The sequence below is a fragment of the Lissotriton helveticus genome, chromosome 6, assembly GCF_964261635.1.
Source record: "Lissotriton helveticus chromosome 6, aLisHel1.1, whole genome shotgun sequence".
In the NCBI taxonomy this organism is placed as follows: Eukaryota; Metazoa; Chordata; class Amphibia; order Caudata; family Salamandridae; genus Lissotriton; species Lissotriton helveticus.
This window is the reverse complement of record NC_136067.1, coordinates 308,976,669-308,992,590: the sequence shown is the minus strand read 5'-3', so window position 1 is coordinate 308,992,590 and position 15,922 is coordinate 308,976,669.

Here is a 15,922-nt window from a genome sequence, read left to right as displayed (position 1 = left end):
ACACTCGATGAGATCCGTCACAGCAGAAGCGTTGCTATTATCTGAAAACCATCCTGTATTGTGATTGGGGAGGGGACCGAGCGTGAAGCGGAAGATTCCAGGGATGACTCTTTGTACATCAAAGTTTTTACAATTATGTGTCACATTAAAAATATATAGCACTCCGACAAAGTAGTAAGATTATAAAACTTTAATAATTTATAAATATATACAAGAAAACAAAAATAGTAATAACATATAAACATTTTTAGAGAAAAACAACGAAGTAGCGGTCGGCTGTGCGAATAGTCCCAACGCAGCACAACGTCCAGATTTCCGGCGTGGGGCGTCGCGGGGGGTGGGTGATCAGTAGCAAACTGTTGTGCGAATAGTTCCAAGGCAGCAGAACGCGCCGAAATCTAGATGACACAAAAGTGATGTCTAGTAAGTTGCCACCCAGCAAATAACGGCGTGGGGCGTCGCGGGGGGTGGGTCATCAGTAGCAAACTGTTGTGCGAATAGTTCCAAGGCAGCAGAACGATGGCACCAAGGTGATGTCCAGTAAGTTGCCGCACTGGTTTTGGTATCCTACAATGCTGCTCCGAATAACGGCGTGGGGCGCCCCGGGGGAGGCGGCGTGAACGGGCCTCTCCAGGTGGAGTGTCATCTGTTGTAGTGGGGCGCCCCTTTACCGTTTCAGTTGCCATTCCGTCCGCTTTTGGTCCACTGTGTCAAAATCCGCCATTCAGCTGAGTTGCGCCCACTCTTGCGGTGCAGCGATAGGCGGCTGCCACAGGACTCTCAAAATGGCGGCAGGCTGTTTCCTTTTTGGGCCTGGTCCACTGAAATGGCCCTGGGACACCTTGGAAATCGGACGCTTGTCTGCTAGGTCTTGGACCCCATTCTCGAAAGCGTCCCCTCCGCCTTGAGAATTCATCAAAAGTTTTGGGGGCCCCGACTCCTGCAGGCTTCTGGTGGGGAGCGGCTGCCATGATTGCTCGCGGAATGACCACGACGGAGCTACGAGATGGTGGTGCTCTCATGGTGACGCCAGCTTCAGTCTGAAACATCCAGAAACAAGGTGGGGCTTTCATCGTTTGGGGGGAAAAAAAAGTTTTCATCCAATGAAAAGTGTTGTTTTTAGGTCATATGATCAAGCCTTCCATCATTAGGAAACCAAAAGTAAAATGAACCAATGAAAAGTTTTATAAAGAAGTCACATGACCTGTTATGCGGCATAGGGTATAAAATGTGGAGAAAATACGTTGGCACGTGAGGCGGTGTCAGTAGCGGACCGATGTGCGAATAGGCCGAAGGCAACACAACGCGCCAAGATCCGGATGGCATCGAGGTGGTGTCATAGTTGAGAGTTCTGAGCAGCGGTTGTAACACTGTCTGAAGCTTATTTGCAGCTGCTGCAGCTTCACTACGCGCGAAGATCCGGATGGCACCGAGGTGGTGTGTAGGAAGTTGCCGCACTGGTGTGGCCATCCTACAATGCTGAAAGTCGGCGTGGGGCGCCCCGTTGGCCTGTGAGTTTGCGTCAGTAGCGGACCGATGTGCGAATAGGCCGAAGGCAGCACAACGCGCCAAGATCCGGATGGCACCGAGGTGGTGTCTAGTAAGTTGTCGCACTTCTGTGGCCATCCTACAATGTTGAAAGTCGGCGTGGGGCGCCCCGTTGGCCTGTGAGATGGTGTCAGTAGCGGACTGATGTGTGAATGGGGCTAAAGGCAGCGCAACAATATTTTCTACTATATTTCCGGTGTAGAAGAGACCACAAGGCGCTGAGATGCCAAGATCCGGATGGCACCGAGGTGGTGTCTTGCAAGTTGTGGTACTGGTGTGGCCATCCTACAATGCTGAAAGTCGGCGTGGGGCGCCCCGTTGGCCTGTGAGATGGCGTCAGTAGCGGACCGATGTGCGAATAGGCCGAAGGCAGCACAACAATATTTTCTGACTGACACCACAAGGCGCTGAGATGCCAAGATCCGGATGGCACCGAGGTGATGTCTAAGTTGCGGACTGGTGTGCGAATGGGGCCAAAGGCAGCGTAACAATATTTTTTGTATGGAAGATACCACTAGGCGTTGAGATGCCAAGATTCGGATGGCACTGAGGTGATGTCTAGCAAGTTGGTGTGGTCATCCTACAATGCTGAAACTCGGCGTGGGTCACCCCATTAGCCTGTGAGATGGCGTCAGTAGCGGACCGATGTGCGAATAGGCCGAAGGCAGCACAACGCGCCAAGATCCGGATGTCACCGTGGTGGTTTCATAGTTGAGAGGCACTTCATCTGCAGTGGGGCGCCGAGATCCGGATGGCACCGAGGTGATGTCTAGCAAGTTGCTGTACTTGTGTGGTCATCCTACAATGCTGAAACTCGGCGTGGGTCGCCCCATTAGCCTGTGAGATAGCAGTTCTTTGGATTTGCGAATAGGCCGAAGGCAGCACAACAATATTTTCTGACTGACACCACAAGGCGCTGAGATGCCAAGATCCGGATGGCACCGAGGTGATGTCTAAGTTGCGGACTGGTGTGCGAATGGGGCCAAAGGCAGCGTAACAATATTTTTTGTATGGAAGATACCACTAGGCGTTGAGATGCCAAGATTCGGATGGCACTGAGGTGATGTCTAGCAAGTTGCTGTGGTCATCCTACAATGCTGAAACTCGGCGTGGGTCACCCCATTAGCCTGTGAGATGGCGTCAGTAGCGGACCGATGTGCGAATAGGCCGAAGGCAGCACAACGCGCCAAGATCCGGATGTCACCGTGGTGGTTTCATAGTTGAGAGGCACTTCATCTGCAGTGGGGCGCCGAGATCCGGATGGCACCGAGGTGATGTCTAGCAAGTTGCTGTACTTGTGTGGTCATCCTACAATGCTGAAACTCGGCGTGGGTCGCCCCATTAGCCTGTGAGATAGCAGTTCTTTGGATTTGGGCCTGGCTCGTCTGCTGTAGTGGGGCGCCCCTTTACCGTTTCAGTTGCCATTCAGCTGAGTTTCGGCTGCTCTTGATGCTACAGCGACAGGCGGCTGCAACAGGACTCTCAAAATGGCGGCCTGTTCTTTGGATTTGGGCCTGGTCCACTAAAATGGCCCTGGGACACCTTAGAACTCGGACGCTCGATTTTTTTTTCCTTTCCTGTACATGCAAAAAAAGGTAAATGCCCGGTACGTTACACGCTTCATCTGCCACGATGAACTCTCTAGAGGAACCGAAAAAAAATATAGTTGTGGTAACTATACCATGCATCGTCATATGGAGAGGTGGCAACAATTAATTATAGTGCTGCATAAAAGAGAGATTTGGAGGAGAACCCCTGACCTGCTAGTACATTCATCAAAGAAGTGGCACTGAGAGCTTCAGAGGCAAGGGAAACGGTCCCAAATATTTAGAAGAACTTTGGAAAGATTAAAATGACATGTTTAGATTGTGGCAAATTTATTTCATGTGGACATCTGAGTGTTACTCTAATAAATACAGCATATGAACATCATCATAGTCGATGGTTGGTAGAGACATTTTGACTATATCCTGGACCTGCCCGTCCTCGCCCAAAATGGCGCCAGAATAAATGGGACTCGTAACTCCTTGTTGTGTACTGGTTGCAGAACCTTGAAATCACGAGATACGTATGCAGTTTTGAAGCACATGGCGGGCGGGGACGAGAATTGATTGAATATTTCGACATCCCTATTGATATTAAGTTCTGATGTGTTATTGATTACTGTACTGTTGAAAGTTCGAATTAACGTCACCCATGGTACTTGCCCGCAAATGTATATCTAGATAATTTTATTGTAACTGGCCCTGTCGTATTTTAATTATAAAATGTACGTCCACCGATTCCGTAACTGTTAGACACCTTAGTTCTTGCAACCTAATGGCCCGCCCGTTACGTTCCTCTACAGTGTAAATGTCTATTCATCATATACGATTACAGTTTGCTCCGTGGCCGGCCCACGTGGTTATAGGCTCGTATTTGTATAATGAAATTTTCACAATAAAGGTTTTTAAAAGAAAACATGGTAGTAGTATATACATTGGTAAAGTTTTTAATAATAGTCACTGTTTTAGAATCATTAAAAGGCAAGTGAAATAAAGCAGACCAATTACATGAAGGGTAAAAGGTATAATACGAAGGAACGCAGTAAAGATAAATGGTCAAGGGCTGTTGTGTTTTCTATTCCTGCAACATAAAGTGATCGATAAGAATCTCATATTCAGGCGTATCGGCGACTAAGACAGCAGGTCGACCCTCTTTTGCTCAACGGCTCCGTCATGGGACGAAGAAACGCTCTTTTTCTCGAAAAAAGAATATATTTTACTTGCAGGACAGTTGTAAAATTTCCGGGAAAGTACATTAGCCTGGAACATTATAACATATATTTAAGAAAAAATAATGTTCGGAAGTAATGAAAAGCGTAATTTTTAGGTCATATGATCAAGTCTTTCATCATTACAATAAGAAAAGTAAAATGAACCAATGAAAAGTTTTATTAACAAGTCACATGACTTGTTATGCTTACGTTACGCGCTGCGCGCCCCGGATGACTTCCGGATGCGCTAACGCGGCGCGTCATATGACGCATTACGCGACAACGCAGGTACAGAATATAGTCAAAATGTCTCCACCAACCAGCGGTCGGAACACAACCCCTTTCAGCAGGCTAAATAGTTCTGTTAAATGACAACAGAAGGGACAGGCAACAAGAACCATCAGTCAAAGAGGGGAGGGCTAGTTCTTCTCTACCGGGTTACATTGGGGCGCTACCGGAACTGATCGAATTGGTAGTCTACAGTGTTTCTGGATGTTTCAGACTGAAGCTGGGGTTAGCATGAGAGCAGCACCATTTCGTAGCTCCGTCGTGGTCATTCCGCAACCAATCATGGTAGCCGTTCTTTATCGTTATTTTGGGCGGGGTGGGTGGCGGAGCCGAGCTGTTTTGCAGCCATCATTGTGTGGAGTTCAGTTCATCTCACTAGTTTTGTATTTGTCATGAGGGGTTGTTCCTAATGTTTCTATTTTTGCGAGGTCAAAAAGAGATCCCATTAGTGGCCTACTGATTTTGCTCGATTCTTTTTCTTTTTTTTTACACGATTTTTCGTTATCTGCAAAGACTAAACAGAGTATTGCGACTCTGTGTTTGTTTGTAAATAGAGAATGAACCAAAGAGAACTAATTCTAAAACAGTAAATACTTGGATAACAATGAATCAAATGGAGAGAGAAGCAGGCACGACGGATTACAATGGGGGCAAAGACCTGCGTTAACTACCTTTCACTATCTGCAAAGAGAGAGTACTCCTAATAGAAATGAGGGGGGGGGGCACCATTCAAAGCAGATCAGTGTGCATAAACACGAAAATGTTTTCACTTACCACGTACTTGACATTCGACAGCTTATGATATTTGCTATTAAAAAACCATTGAAATTCACTGAAAAAACCATAGGTTATAGACCATATATAGTTAGGAATTAGCATTTACAAAACCTTGAAAATTCACTGAAAAAACCATAGGTTATAGACCATATATAGTTAGGAATTAGCATTTAAAAAACCTTATTTTACTCACACAAAACCATTGAAATTCCATATATAGTTAGTTGCACTAACTATATATCGCGCACCTGCAATCCACTGCTGATGATGTCACATATTACATCATTCATGACATGGTCAGTGACATCACTGATGACATCACTGATGACATCTCAAATGACATCACTGATGACATCACTGATGACAACATCCAGTGACTGTATGTTTCTGTAAAGTTAAAATGTGTCTTACATATTGAAGAATGAGTGGAAGTATAAGTGTCTGGACAAAGGATTTAGTAGGTGCATGACTGAATGCATGAGTGAGTGATTAAATGTGTCTCACTGAGTGCATGGGTTAGTGACTAAAGTGTCTTAATTTGTGCATCATTATGTCTGTTGTTCTGTAAACTGCTGCATGTTTTGATCAGTAGCTATATGATTAACTATATGGGTTACTGATTGATTGTCCAAGTATTTGTATGGGAGACTGAGTGTGTGTGTGGCTGGCTGGGAGGTGTGTGACTCTGTGCAGATCAATGTGTACTTGTATCAATGATTGTATAACAAGGTAAGTATGTGTTAGTATATGTTTGAAAATGTAAGGTGCTCTATGTTTAACTGTATAGACAAGAAAATGGAAGTGTCATTGATTCTTTACAGGACTGACTAGGTGTGTGAGTAACTCCATGGATGAGTGGCAGACTGTGAGTGTCTGTATAGGTGTATGAGTGCATATGATAGTGTTGTAAAGATGAGTGATTGTATGTATGAATGATAGTATGGGTGAATGAGTGAAGGTGTGTGTAGACGTAGGAATCAGTGAGTGCGTATGTAGTAACTAGTATTGGTGTGTCAATGGTTTCAAAAATTATATTCTGTATTTAACACTGGGTGAAACAGAGGTTATATTAAAATGTGAGGAGATGCATTGTATTGTCACATGAATGATATCATCAGTGATGTGGTCATTGATGTCAAATGAGATGTCATCAGTGATGTCATCAGTGATGTCATTTGAGATGTCATCAGTGATGTCATCAGTGATGTCACTGACCATGTCATGAATGATGTAATATGTGACATCATCAGCAGTGGATTGCAGGTGCGCGATATATAGTTAGTGCAACTAACTATATATGGAATTTCAATGGTTTTGTGTGAGTAAAATAAGGTTTTTTAAATGCTAATTCCTAACTATATATGGTCTATAACCTATGGTTTTTTCAGTGAATATATATATATATATATATATTTTGTGTTTGTTTTTGAATAGCTTGTAAATTGGAGAAACTCTAAACATAAAACCTTTTTGATTAAGTCCTGTGAAAAACGATAAATCAAAGAGTGGATAATTAATGGTATCCATTCTGAAAATTAGATGGACATAAAATAATTCCGTATGCTTTATTAGCTTTTTTGATTGTATTATATACCCGGAGGCCTATGGGTTAATTAGGTTGCCCCTGTAGTATACACGTGCGTTGTTGATACAGCACTAGCATGGCGATCATTTCCAGTGATAGCCGGTGATATAAAAGCTCACTCTAAGAGCGGCAAGCGATAATTATCGCTGCCGCTTGATAATATACCCCTACATTACTTGGAGTATTTTACAGCAAAATCTTCAAATTAATCTGAAAAAAGCCATACGTTTTGAAAGATAGTCTGAGGGGACGTTTGTGAAATATTAGAAGGCCCAGATTTACTATGACTTTGCGTTGGGGTTGCGTCACTTTTGTGGCGCAGTCCCAATACAAAACCATTTTTGGCATTTACTAAGCCATGCAAAATCTTTTTGCGTGGTTTAGTAAATACAAAGTAATGCAAGGTAGGCATTACATGGGTGGAGCATGTGCATTCCCATGCATCCATTTATGGTATTTGGTACAAACCTAGATTTACAAAGACTTGTAAACCTAGTTTTGTGCCAAAATGGTGCACTTTACCGACAGGGACGTAACAAGGAGAAGTATCTTTATTTCTCCTCGTTAAATCTTCTTTCAAGTGTGCTCCATTCTGCATTCACACATAGAAAGAGGAATATGCCTCTAAGGGTTGTTTTTTGGGCAGGAAGGTGTCCCTTCCTATACAAAAACAATCCTGCTGATAACAAAGACACCCTTGCACTATGGTGAAAGGGTGCCTGTATTGGTACTAGGCAGCATGCGGTGTGCCAGTGCAATGGAGAGTAGAAATGCTCCTTATCTTTGCAAATACATAGCTTTTCTTCTTATTCTCCTTCATGCAACCTAGTGCAAGTTCCTTTGTTGCACTACGTTGCATGAAAAAATGGTAAATGTGCCCCTAAATATCATGTTGGGGAAAGTATGTAGACTTCCTAGAGTGTTTTGCTGTTGTTACCTAGGGAGACATTTTGAACTATTGAAGAATACAGGATATATTGAAGTCCAATTTCGCTAAAACAAATTGCTATCATTCAAAATGTGTGTAGGACAGTGCTTCCATGCTACCTACAACTTCCTTCTACTTTTTCATCCGGCTGATTCCAAAGCTCTAATATGAGGCACCGTAAGGTATAGTAGGGTGCTGAGATACCAAGTGGCTGCAATTAACAGTTCTCTCCAATATTCTCAAACTAAACTGTGCCTAATACAAGTTAACACAAACAGAATTGGGAATAACTGCAGGTTTTTTTCCAGGTGGAATTATGCACGTAATTCACCATTCTGAGCGGGTGGTTAATGTGCGTGAGAGTGCTGGTGTGGAGCTGGGGTTGGGAAGCAGGAGATGGGAAGGATTAACGGTCAGTCAGGGGTAGAGGCCAAGGCTGGCCCCACTTACACCCGCTTCCGAAAGTGTCTGTTTTTTCTGACTGGTAAAATCAGATCTGTTGTTCCAATGCTTAGATTATCCCCATACCACAATAATGGGCTACTTATAATTAGGGCTCCGGGTTTTATGGTATTTCTTTTTTTGCCATTTCCGGCTGTATTTATCCATATTTATTTTTTGGGCATTTTTTCTGTATTTATCCACATTCATTTTTGCCACAAGCAAAAGCCACGCTAAAGCTAGTATTTTTCAATATTTATTTAAATTGACAAAGCACACATGCGCTCGGTTGCTATTGGTCAACACTATACATTCATCTGAAAACTTTGCCATTTGCAGAATGTCCCAAATATGCTTAAAGTGCTATCACAAGCCATTTGTCTCGGAGCCTTGCAGTTTCTGTCATCTGCAGTGTACCACATCCTCTCCCCTACTGAACACCATACTGGCCCACTGAGAGAAACTCACACTGCCTTCAGCTGCAACCCAATTGTGCCCCGCCATAAACACCTGGAAGCAATTCAATTCAAATTATGCACTAGACTACAGTAATATGCTGCCTAAAAAAAGTAATAACATACTGGAAAAAATCAAACACTCATAGGGAATACAACTTAAAGCTTTTACACTCATTATTCAGAAATCAATGAGTGTTTTTGCTTGAAAAGCTAACAACATGAAAAGAAAAGTAGCGCTTCACTGGCAAACTCTGTAAAGTGTCTGTAAGGTGGCACTAATGTGTTTGAGTATAAATAAAACCAATCTGGCCACTTTGTGACTACTCTGTCTTGCTTTATTTAGTTATGTATTTATTGTTTGTTTTTTTAAACCTTTTGTCTCTCCTACTGAGGCTGCATTTTGGAGTAGAAAAATGTCTGACAAAGACATTTGCAGCAAAAGTGTTTCTTCTTTTTTTGGATCCATTTCACAGAGGAACAAATGACGGAAAGGAAAGCAAAGAACAATCACGGTTTTCTACAAGTGAGGAGGAGCGCAACAGAAAGAGAGAGAAGAAGAGGAAGAAAGAGTGGGGGCAGCAGAAGTGGAAACTGTCCGTGAACTTGTCCGGGGGAAAAAAGGAAGAGACCGCCGCTGTGTAATTGAGCACTTTGAAGTGGCTTTGAATCATATCTGTGAGTGACCCGCTAATGCTAGATACAAAACGCTAGAGTAGGTACCTTAACCGATTGAACTATCTCTCTGAGATGCGTTATTGCTGGTGTTAGCTGTGGACGGCCCTGTAGTAGGCGAGTAAGGCTACTGTTCGTACCCACAGTGGGAAGGGCACAGACCGAGTCACAGGCAGGTGTTATGTTAATAATTTACTCAGACACACTCACTGACGGCCCATGGCCTGTGGCGAGGTGCTGCCCTCCTCCTCCTCAGTTATGCAACCTTAAATGGCACAGTAGGGATCGTCCCCTGCTTGTCTCTGGCACCAGCAACCTTTCCACCCTAACCTGTTGGGCTATAGCTACTTGCACAACAAACGCACTCTTCAGATAACAGTGGCTGCATGTGCCCACTCAGTGCCAGACTGGGGTGCTGGCATTTGATTCCTGCTTTTGCCGCCCTCAAAACTGCATACGCCACTGACTCCAGCCCCCCACCCTCTTCCCCGAGGGCACCTACTTTTGTTTTGAAATGGCTGCATATGCTGCAATTAGGCAGATCTGGGGTCAGACCGCCAGCCTCTTGGACCCTCTAGAAGGCTTCTTTCTACTACTGGAGGGGGAAAAGAACAACAAAGCCTCATTAACAAGCGAATGGTCTTTTAAAGACCTGTGAAGTACTCAGGTGTGGCTGTGTGTGTGCCCAGGAAGCTGTCTCAGCCGGTGCTGACACCTCCTAACCCTCTTAGGAGGGGGAGACACCAGATGGTTGGGGGTGTGATTCTATTGATGTAAATGAAGACCTCTCTGGAGGGGCGGAGCGGAGCCCCCAGAAATGGCTGGGGCATCAATAAAAGCATTTTATGTTACTGTAGGCAGGTCTGCTGGAGCACGGCAGCGCGGCAAAATGTACTAGTATTTTCCCATTTTTATATATAAATACAGATAAAGGAAAACTTGTTTTCCGTCTGTATTTATATGTAAAAATCCGTTTAAATGGAAAACCGGGAGCCCTACTTATAATTAGGCAGAATGGTTTACCACCCTGGGATACTGCTATGCTCAACTCGTATCCAAGGTCTAATTCTATTGTCACATCTATTTGGAAGGCAGGATGTAAAAATGGAAAGTTAAACATATCTCATTTTGTTAGGAATTAAACTGCTGAATTAAGCTTCCGGTTATACAAATTTTACAGACTCGGACACCAGAGCTATTGCTCAAGTTATAGAGACTGTTAGAAACTGGGCTTCTGTTTGGCAGAGATATGCACCCTGTCCAAGAAGGAACCACCATATTAGTCAGGGTTAGCCACAATCAGACCCTAAACTAATCTAGGCTCAACCACAGGTAGCTTGGCACAGAGCAGTCAGGCTTAAATTAAGAGGCAATATGTAAAGCATTTGTGCAACACTTCAAACAGAAGAACTGTGGAAACACCAGACAAAAAGATACCAAACCTAGTTAGACAAATAGAGCTCAATCTAGTGAAAAAAACAAGGAGTAGTTTGTCTTAGAATAAAGCAGAGTAAAGTGGCATAGATGGAGCTGCTTAGAGTGTTGTGGAGTAGTGTTATAGAGTGGCATAGCATTGGTTAGGGTTGTAGAGTAGAGTAGTGTGTCATAGAGTGCCATAGAGTTTAATGGAGTAGATAATCACAGAGTGGAGTATCATAGAGTGGAGTGTCATAGAGTGGAGTTTTGTACAGTGGAGTAGAATGGCCTAGAGTGAAGTGACCTAAAGTAATGTGGTGCAGAGTAAATTAGCATAGTGTGTGGAGTGATGCAGAGTGTAGTAGTGGAGAGTGCATTGGCATAGAATGCAGGAGAGTGGCATAGAGTTGAGTGGTGCATGCAGTCTAGATTGCAGTGGCATGGAGTGAATTGGCATAGGGTATGCCCAGATGTGGGTTCCTTGATCACTTTTCCACTGGATTCCAGATAGCTTGGCTGATGAGGGGTGTTACCCCGAAACCGGTCCCAGGATGCTTGTTTCCAGTTCAGAGAAGACCTGGTTTGGCAGTTCGGGCTGGACTGTTTCCATGATGCACAGGGTCAATACAGATTTGCCTATAGCTGGATCTCAACGGAGGTGGCGAAGTAAGCTAAAGAACGATGATGGAGGGGGTGAGTTTCTGAAAAGCTTCAGCGCTTCGTCTATCATCTTCTTGTATTTGCTTTGTTTGCCCTAAGTTTGCAGGGTATACCCAGATGTGGGTCCCTTGCTCACATTGCCACTTGATTCCATATAACTTGGCTGATGAGGGGTGTTACCCCGAAACCAGTCCCAGGATGATTGTTTCCAGTTCAGGGAAAACTAGGTTTGGCAGTTCTGGTTGGACTGTTTCCATGAGGCACAGGGTCAAGACTTATTTGCTTATAGCTGGGTCTCAACTGAGGTGTTGAAGTGAGCTAAAAAACAAGGATGGATTCAACCCGATCTGTGACTGGGGTGAGTGTCTGAAAAGATTCAGTGCTCCGTCCATCATCTTCTTGTGTTTACTATTGGACCTGAAGCACTGATTGTGTCACCCATAGAAGTAGCCTTTCAAACCTGTCCCTGGGCTGCCACTGCAGGGCCTGTGTCTGCAGTTTACTGCCACTTCTGCTTGTCATTTAAAACTACTTGCCATGCTTGAAACTCCCCTTTTATTACTCGTAAATCACCCCTAAGGTAGGCCTTAGGTAGCACTAAGGGCAGTGAGCTTTGTATATGAAAGGTGGGACATGCACTGGCATGTTTTGCATGTCCCAGGAGAGAAAGCCTATATCATTTTCATTACTGTGAGGCCTATTCCTCTCATAGGCTACCATTTGGGAATTCCTTAATACACGTTTAAGTGTATTAAGATCAGAGAAGAGTAGCTTTTTCATGTTTCATATGTTTGGAATGGTAATGACAAATCCCCTTAATGGTGAATTTGGATTTAACATTACTGTTTTACAAATGCCACTTTTAGAAAGTGATCATTTCTCTGTGCTTATGACTCTGTGTGCTTTGCAGCCTGTCTCCAATACACGTTTGTGCTGGGTGATAGCTACACTTTGTGCACTCCCTCTAAACATCTGCAAACACAGGAAGGTGAGGTTCATCTGCATTCTGATGGGTCTTCCTGGGCAGAGAGGAATGGGTGGGGCTGACACACTTCAATAGGTGGTGTCCTGTCCACACACAAAGTCCTAATTTACCCGCTAGTGTTAGCCTGGCTGACAGGACTAGGTTGAAAGGGATCCGTGTGCACTTAAGACAGTTGCTTTAAAGTCACCCCCTACATCAAAAGCACTCTCTTTTGGGAATAAGTACTGGGTCTCTGACCCCCTAAAAACAGACACTTCTGAATCTTAAACTGAACCTCTGTCAGAAGGACTGCTGTGCTGCTTCAAGGACTCAACTGGACGGCTTTTCTGAAAGGACTGTTTTTCTGCTGGTTGCAATGCTGACTGCTGCTCCCTGACTCTGCTGAGGGAAGGCTGGACTCTGCCTTCCGCCAAGTGATCTCCAAGGGCTTGCTGGCTTGCCTCCTCTTTTCTGAAGTCTCAGGGATACAAATTACTTCCTGCAATTCTGCTGGTGCTGCTGGAATCTGCCTTCTGTGAGTCCTACCCTTGTCTGAGGTGTCCCCTCCATGTTCTGGACCTCATAAGTGGGATCTGCAGCTATTTTCTTCAAACCTATGGATCATCACCACTGTGCCAATCGGAACTCACTCATCACCCTTCGATGCTGATCAAGAGGCTGTTCAACATCAGTGGTTTTACAGTCTGCATGGCATGACAATAGTGTTCCGTGTGGCTCAATGACAAAGCATTACCTTCACTTCAGCAAGCTCGGCGAAGACACCGCAAACCGACTGTGTGGAAAAGATCGATGCATCAAGTCCTCAGCATTGACGCTTTGCACCATCCAAGGTACTTTCCCAGCTGGCCCTGCTTGGGCCTTGTAGCCGGCTTGTCCTCCATCGCGGTTGGCCTGAACTATGGATCTGCACTGGGCCTTTGCAACCTTAAGTCATCTTTGACCAATTTCAAAGCTATTGTAAATTTGATTTTAGAAAATTCTAATTGCCTCTTTAGTAGAGACGTTGATGTTTCCCCTTATATCCACAAGGCCCATATGGAGGTTCCATTAAATAACACTAAATTAACACATGTCACAGTTGGGCCAAAAGGGAGAATAGTCACCTTCCAGGGTTCCTGTAAGGTTGCTTCTGGTGATTGCACTAAGGATGAGTTGTGTAAGTAGAACTAGCTAGCTGGGAGTCTTAAATGAAACTGTATAATTTGCTGCAAACATTCTAAGTTGTTTTAGCAAGTTGTGAGAAGTTGGCCTGATGTGCAGTGCTCACTATTCTAGTGATCACTATATATCAGTCCAAACAACCCTTATTGATGATTGGTTGTAAGTCAACCTTATAGACCAGCTATCCTAGTAGCATGGATACGAGCAGTCTAAGGCTAAGACTCTAGAGGGCGTGTTAAGCCAGCTGTTTTACCATCACATTACCCCTTGAACACCCAGTGAAAGGACACCACACAAGTTGTTAGGAAAATAAACAGTGTATTTATTTATAACAAGACTACCCTGGCTCTTTATGAGACAGGGAGCTAAGCACACAACAAAACTCTTACGAAAATACTTTTAAGTTAGCACGTTACACAAATGCCCGAGGGGCACGAAAAACCATATACGCTAAAAGTGGAATGCGAATTACTAGCAGGTAAGTAACAGTTCTAATAGGCTTTGGAATCGCTAGGACTGGACTAGGGAATCGTTAGATTATTACTAGGAGGCCCAGGGGACTCGGGTGCAGAGTGTGCACTCTCACGCGGGATGCGGGACAAAGTCTATGGAAGCTAGAATTCACAAAGTTAGTGTTCACGGGCGAACCCGACCTGGTAGGGAGAAAACGACAGTGGATCCTGACCCTTGGATAGTGAGGCTATGCTGGGACACCGGAGTGCCGAAGTTACCTAGCCCAGGGGCTGCAGCTGCATAGGTCTGAAAAGACGTCGGGGATCTCGTTGCCGGACCAGGAGCCTGGAAGGAAGAAGTTGCTGGCAGGCGACCAGTGAAGGAAAGTTCGATGGATCCAAGCCTGGATCAAGGGAGAAGAAAACCTGAAAGCAGAGGGGACCAAGTTCTTGAATCACCAGCCAGTGATTAAGTGGGCACCAGGATGGCACCGGGCGAAGTCACCGCAGTCAGGTGAGTGGCGCTGCTGGGCTCTGCAGTCTCTCGGACCAGGAGGCGTTGTCGGCGACCAGGATGGAGGTGCGAGCTGTCCCACGAAGGATGAAGTCGTTGGCGTCGAAGTTACCCAGGATTGGGCAACAAGCCTTGGCTAATTCAAGCCCACGCGGTGGACTCAAAATGGCGTCTTGAGTGGACCAGGAGGGTCCGGGGTGCTCCTCTTCTGGAAGGGAGCAAGGGCCAGTCTGGAGCAACCAGACCAGCAGCAGAAATGTCGTCGGGCGTCGTCAGGAAGGCCACAAGCCAACGGGCTAGTAGCCAAACAACGCGGTGAGCAGCGGAAAGCAGAAGGGCCCCACGCAGATCGTGGAGATGCTGGGGGGCTGCACTTCGGAGCTGGAGCTGCTCAGAGTCGGGGCTTCTCGGACCCCAAAGCACTCACCAGTGGATTACTCGGCGGGCTTGCTGGAAAGAAGTCGTGCAGTCTTGCAGATGGCCGGTCCCTTGAGGTCTCGTCGCACCCACGGTTCTCAGCTGGGCTGTAGAGGTGGGTAGAGGTCAGAGGTGCCAGGGAAGCCGGTTCTCGTCGAGCTGGGCAGTCGGATTCCGGAGGAAGGACTTACAGCAGACCGCAGTGTTCTTTAGATGGTGCCTGCGGATGCAGGGTGACTACTCCTTAGTCACAAGGGAGAAATCTTAGGAAGAAGTCTTGAGTTCCTTTCGCAGAAAGTAGTTTCAGGATTCAAAGATGATCTGATTTGGAAGGGGGCCAGTCTCTACCTTTATCCTGTAAAAAGGGGCTGGCACGCGACTAAGTCCTGCCCTTTGGGTGGGACTAGGAGGGGGGTGGTTACACCCACTTCCTTGGCGGGCTTTTCCCCAGCACAGGGTCTGGAGTGACCCTGGAACTGGTTCCAGCCAGCCTATGCACAGTGAGCACCGGGGTGCCACGTGCAGTCACCTTCCTCTAAAGCCCTGCCTACCTACAATACACAAAACCCTGTCTGGGACGGTGCTGGCACCGCCCCTGGCAGGAAACCCTTTGTCCTTATCTCCTGCTCTGGGAGGACTCCCAGCAGCAGGAGGGCAGACTTGTGTCTCGGTGGCAGCATCCATTTTGTGGATGCTAAGGCTCTGTCTGACTTTTAACCGGGTTATAGGTTACAGGCATGTCGTGTCCCTCTAGAAGGGTGGAATGCTAACCCCGTCGCCAGAATTGGCAAGGGGTTAGTATTCCAATTCGTATGACACCTTACTCGACATGTTTTGATAAAGCGATACCAGAGTTGGCACATAA